At 39.8% G+C, this 6,265-nt stretch overlaps 1 pseudogene; it reads left to right on the top strand.

Moving 5' to 3' along the window:
- Positions 1-1,303: 1,303 nt before the first annotated feature.
- LOC107829232 (putative zinc finger protein CONSTANS-LIKE 11) lies at positions 1,304-5,624 on the top strand (annotated as a pseudogene).
- Positions 5,625-6,265: the final 641 nt, after the last annotated feature.

The following is a 6,265-nucleotide window of genomic DNA, read 5'->3' as shown; positions in this document are numbered from 1 at the left end:
CGAGGCATCAAATCTTCCTCACCAGCTACAAGCTCACCGTCTTTCTCTAAAACGGTATAATGAAGAGGCCGAGGAAGGAGCAGGACAAGACGCAACAACAGGGGGGGACCAGGGCACGAGCAGAGGTAGCCATGGTCAAAGAAGGGATCGGGGCACGAGTAGAGGTCGACACAGTCGAGGAGGGAGCGGAAGGTGAGGGCTTAGTGTTTTTCCTCTTTCAGAACGTGGGTGTTGGAGCTTTCTACCTCTTCGAGGACCCCCTAGCTGAAGGTAAGGAAAGTACAAATGAAGAAGAAGGCTAGCCAAAGTAAACCAAAAGAAGAAATAACTAAGAGGCCGATGACAAGAACAATTTACTAGTCAAAGGGAGAGGAGGCCCAAACTTCTTGAAGAAACCCGACCACTCGCGTATCCCCACGATGTGAGGGAGGAGCCGACCTACCCAGCCAGAAATATTATCGACCAAAGAGGGAGGTAAACAGTTAGTTGCACAAAAAAGGACAGAAGGTTAGAACCACGGCCAAACACGAAAGAAAAATTCGATACCTCCAAACAAGGAAGTTATATACTTACGAGTACAATTCCAAGCCTCGAGAAAACCATCGGCGTTGGCCACCATATCCTCAGTTCTAACAAAGAAAAGGTTGAACCAGAATTGGCGGTTAGCTTTGTCATCCATCTTCACCACCAAGTATTTACCTCCTCGGTGGCAAAGATTCAGCATCATGCCCCTATAAAAGCTGGGGGCGAACAGGTGCGTCAAATGTCGAAATACGAGTTCGACCTCGGCCAGCTCCACAAATTTGGTGAACATCCTTATGAGTTTGTAAACATACGGCGCGAGCTGAGCCGTGAAAATGCCGTAATAGCGACAAAATTCCCCCGCCAATAGAAAGAGAGGAAGAGTGTAGCCGACGTGAAAGGGGTAGGCATAAAAGGCGCAATACCCAGGACAGTAGACCTGCACTGTGTCCCATTCGGCATGGATTAACTCGAAGTGGTGTGGAAGGCCGTATTTAGCCTTAAGCTCTACCAAATCGGCCTATGTTATCGCTGATTTAAAGGTTCCAGGGTTGACATCAGGCAAGTTGGAGAAATCAGACCTGGTATCGGGGTTGCGAGGAACTATCTCCTCCACCATTGGGAAGCTTCCATCCTCGGCGGCGGTGGGAACGTTCTCCGCGTGAGGGGGAAAGACCATCGCTAGAGGGACCACATCACTTCTCTCACTAGACTCAAAAGGTATGTTAGACACTTTTTAACAAAAGAGAAAGAAGTATCAAATAATGGAGGATTAAAAACGATGGGAATCGCTGGAACAGAGGGGAAAAATGCAAAGTAATGGGAGAGAAAGAAGGGGATATAGGGTTTCGACACAAGAAACCTGAAAAATTTAAAGTTATATCCTAACATCCCTATTTACAAGGACTCAGGCACTAGAACGGAAAAATCAGCTCATCATTACATGGCACCAAAATCGAAGCGGTAGGTCCAATCAGGAGTCACATGCAAAATGAAGCAACACATCGGGAATACGCGTCATGGTGACGCATGGCGTCATGAAATCACCCTGATTTGTGGACAGCATAACTCCAACAAACTGACCGTGAAATGAAGTGTTCGAGACTCGCAGCTCACGAAGGGCCACGTTACCAGTTCACCACTATCATCACGACCCGCTCAGCTCACCTAGTCATTTCGATCACAATGAACTAAATCCGCTCATCAAGCCCGCCTGAGACCGGCCTCAATATGCGGAGGGACTAACTGTACGGGTCAAAATCCTCCCTTAGAATATTTAGGTCAAGATAATACTACGGGAAGAACCCTCAAAACATCATTTGTTAAGATGGTCCGAGAAGCCGCAAAGCCTGTGGTCGAAGAGTCGACGAGAGTCGTAGTCAAGGCGTCAACAAGGGTCGAGGTCGAATACCGTTAATAGAGCAGTAACGGCTAGTTTTCAAGATATGATATTAAAGGGAATATTCTAGTGAATATTCTCTGCATTTGTACTATTAGGTTTTTTTAGGAACATGCCCCATATAAATATAAAAAGAGACAATGATAGAAGGGGCATGTGACATTCATTTGTAAAAAAGACATTTTGACTTAAAGGATTATGCTCTCACTTGATACAAAGATCACCTTTTCACTGAAATTCTTGTCGACGCTTTATCATCAGATCTGAGAAATCCTTGATTATTTATTTGTCAATCACTGTCAGGAGGAAGATCCATTCATTCTACTCTCTATTGGGTGAACCATTCCTCCTATTTGCTTAAATGTCATTTATTGTTATTCATTAAATATTATATACTACATTACTGTTCCTGATTTCCCATAGCATTTATCACGTGATATTGTCATTGTTCGTCCAAATCTATATAGCATCAATTGCTCTTTTCGTAAACTAAGATCTAACGATATTATTGTTAGATAAGATTAACCTTTGTTTACATAAATTTAATTATTTGAACCAAGATTTATATTTTTGGTCAAACAATTAGTTTATTTATCTTATTTCAGACTATTCAGTTTCTTTATTGTCATCGTATTTGAAGTTTGTTAAAAATAGTTAATAACTACATCTAGCGTTGGCTTGCCTAGAAAGTGAAATATTAGGCGCCATCACGGTCCTGAGGGTGGGAATTCCGGGTCGTGACAACTTCTACATCTCTATTAGATTTTTTGTTTGCTTTTTCCTATTCTCTGCAACCTTATCCATTGGATCTCAAGATTAACCTTTGTTTATATAAATTTAATTATTTGAACCAAGATTTATATTTTTGGTCAAACAATTAGTTTATTTACCTTGTTTCAGACTATTCAGTTTCTTTATTGTCATCGTATTTGAAGTTTGTTAAAAATGATTAATAACTACATCTAACATTGGCTTGCCTAGCAAGTGAAATGTTAGGCGTCATTACGGTCCAGATGGTGGGAATTCAAGGTCGTGACAACTTCTACATCTCTGTTGGATCTCAAGAACATATCCATTGATTAATGTGCTTTTGCTTCTGTTAGTAGTTTAACAGAAGCGGGACGGATTCTACTTTCCTAGATCGTAAGTAAAATCTAAGATTTGAATCTTTTCTTCTTTTCCTTTTTTTTTTGATAACCATGATATTCGGGCTAGTTTGTGTGCAGCTAGACTAATTCCACGGGTTACCTGCTAACTCGCACCGCATTTGAATCCATTCATATATGAAGAAGAATATAATATAGTCAAATTGCATAATTTTAAATATAGTTATTTTATGTCTATGTCCAGTTTTTCAGCTTGGATTAGGTTCTATTAATTTACGAATCAAAAGGTATTTAGAGCAAGGAAGAATTTTGGCCCTAGCCCAAATTTGGGCAGGGTGAAAAACAAACAAATGGATTTCAGATCACTTTCCCTCTCAAATTATTATTATTGCCAACTCTTCTCTACAGCTGTTTTGCTCTGCTCCATATTATTCTGCATCGAACTACTAGCATCCTACGGTATCAAATTATATGTTGTTGCTCACGTGCACCCACTGCCTCTTACGTGGTGGCACTTTTCATATTTATTTCATCAGTAAGATATTCATCTCTCGATGTCTATACTTTTCTGATTGATACTAACATTGTTTGAACCGAATCACAAAAATGTATCTGAATGATGCAGGATTCTGAGGTGATCTGGTGAAAATTTAAAAGAACATAAGATATCGTATTATGTTAGTTAAATGGAGCCTCTATGTGACTTCCGTGGGGTAGTGAAGGCAGTGGTGTATTGCACGTCAGATTTAGCAAGGCTTTGTTTGGATTGTGATGGATTGGTGCATTCAGCAAATTTTTTATCGCGAAGGCACCCTCGTTTACTTATTTTGCGAGAAATGCAATTCACATCCAGCTACCATAAAATGCCTGGATGATGAAATGTGCCTATGTCAATCCTGTGATTCCAATGGAAATGGCTGTAGGGGTACAGGACATCGACGCCAGAAGTTGAATTCTTATAGTGATTGTCCTTCGTCTGATGAGTTTGCTAAGATTTGGTCTGGAGTTGGTGAAATGCCTAAATAGTAATGTTAGCTTTGGTACCTCTTGTAGCTCACTGAGTGCCAATGAAAATAATTCCTCAACTGCATGTTTGGAGCTTAGAGGAAATGAATTAAGTTCCTTGGTTACTACTCCATCTCTCCCCATCCCTTCTAATCTCACTTACTTGACACCCTTCAATAGAGATTCAGTACCTCTCCTCCCCAATGAATTTAGTCTCCCAAAGGTTAAATATTCTTTTCTCGTCTTTTTTCCATTTTAATAATTTTTAGTACCATTTTTTCGCTCCCAAGTCTATGCACTCACCATGTAGAAAGAGTCAGATCATCAAAAGTAATTACTTGCTATAACATATTAAAATATACTGATAGTGATAGTGTATATACGTCAAGTCTTTCCACTAGGATGGCTGTAATATCGCTATCTCGCTAGAACGTGTTACTGATGTTATTTTTGTTTCCTTAAATGCAGCTAGGTTGTTCCAACATTAAGGATCTTGGATTTCAAGGAGGAGATAATCTCTCAGAAGCTATTGACTTGGATGACGCGGCATTGAGCTTTGATTGTGGTTACGAGATTTTTGGCAGTACACAACAAAGCCATCCAACATATACTAGTGAAAACAGCAGGGGTTTGGATTGCCTTGTCAAGGAGAGGAACTTATCGGTCACTGAATCTTTAAGTCATGCTGAAACTGCTCTAGAGGTTCTTCTCTGTCCTGCTGTTGTCTCCAACTATTCTGTCTTTCCTTTCTACTCAAAACCAAGTTTTAAGGAAGTCTCCATACAGTTCTGGCATTAGTACAGTCAACATTACACTTGTTTAAAACCTTTTGTTTTCAATATGATAATCAGTTTTGCTGATTTAATTTGCTACTAACAGTTGCTTAATTCATGAAGATGTATTTAACATTTTTTTTCCTTTGGCATGTGTGTTAATTATGATATCTTATTTTTTTTAGGCATCAGCTTCCGGACAAGAGTGCATAGGATTTCAGTCCTCACAAATAGCTGAAGCAGCTAGTTCAGTGAATCTGTTGCAGACGCAATGAGTGTCACAGCCAATTCTATGCTTATGAATTCCGGTTGCAATGGAAGCATATGTTTAGTACTTCCACCTGGATCAGTCCATTCAAGCGTTTCATTGTCGCTCTCCAACATCACAGGTGAAAGTAGTGCAGCAACTGATTCTCAAGATTGTGGATTTTCGCCGGCCTCCTTTCTTACTGCTGAATCACCATGGGAGTTGAACTTGGATATGGAAACTAGTAATCGATCACAAAGGAAAAAGGCCAAGATGAGATATAACGAGAAAAAGAAAACCAGAACGTAAATAGATTCTACTGTTCAGTCATAGCATGCATGCACCTCAGTCTTAATTAGATGCATCATTAATTTGACAATAAGTGTTATTTCATGTAAATTATGACTTTCAGTTTTATTGACATGTTAATGTTATTGTTCATCCTCAGGTTTGGTAAGCAAATAAGATATGCTTCGCGTAAGGCAAGGGCGGATACCAGAGAAGGGTTAAATAGATTTGGTAAGGCTGGGGAAGCTTATGATTATGACCCATTAGCAATAAGGGATTTCTGAGCTCAGACAGCTGATTTTAGCCTCTTCTGCTTTGCCAGAGTATTAAGGTACTCCACTGTTACACCAACAACAACAACCCAATATAATCCCACTAGTGGGATTTTGGAGAGGATAGTATGTACGCAGACCTTACCCTTACCATGGGGTAGAGAGGCTGTTTTCGATAGACCCTCAGCTCTATCCCTCCAAGAACTCCCCACCTTGCTCTTGGGGTGACTCGAACTCACAACCTCTTGATCAGAAGTGGAGTGTGCTCATCACTAAATCAACCCACTTGTGTAGTCCACTATAAGTTACTCAAAATTATCAGTCCTTTTATATCAGAAGAGAGCCAAAAGAATGGAGCTTTGCAGAAGAAAATTAGCTAAATAATTACTCCATCCGTTCCAATTTATATGAACCTCTTTGACTGGGCACGGAGTTTAAGAAAAAATAAAGACTTTTGGAATTTGTGATCCTAAACAAATCAAAAAAGAGCCCATAGTATTTGAGTGGTTATAAAAGCTTCTCATTAAGGGTAGAATTGTAAGTTTAAACTAAATTATTTTCAAATTTAAAAAGAGGTCATTCTTTTTGAAACGTACCAAAATGGAAATAGATTCCCGTAAATTTAAACGGTGGGAGTAATAATGTTGTCAATG

The sequence above is a fragment of the Nicotiana tabacum genome, chromosome 2 (assembly GCF_000715075.1).
Source record: "Nicotiana tabacum cultivar K326 chromosome 2, ASM71507v2, whole genome shotgun sequence".
Taxonomy (NCBI): Eukaryota; Viridiplantae; Streptophyta; class Magnoliopsida; order Solanales; family Solanaceae; genus Nicotiana; species Nicotiana tabacum.
The sequence above is the reverse complement of the archived record's forward strand: the minus strand, read 5'-3'. Positions and strand labels throughout refer to the sequence as shown.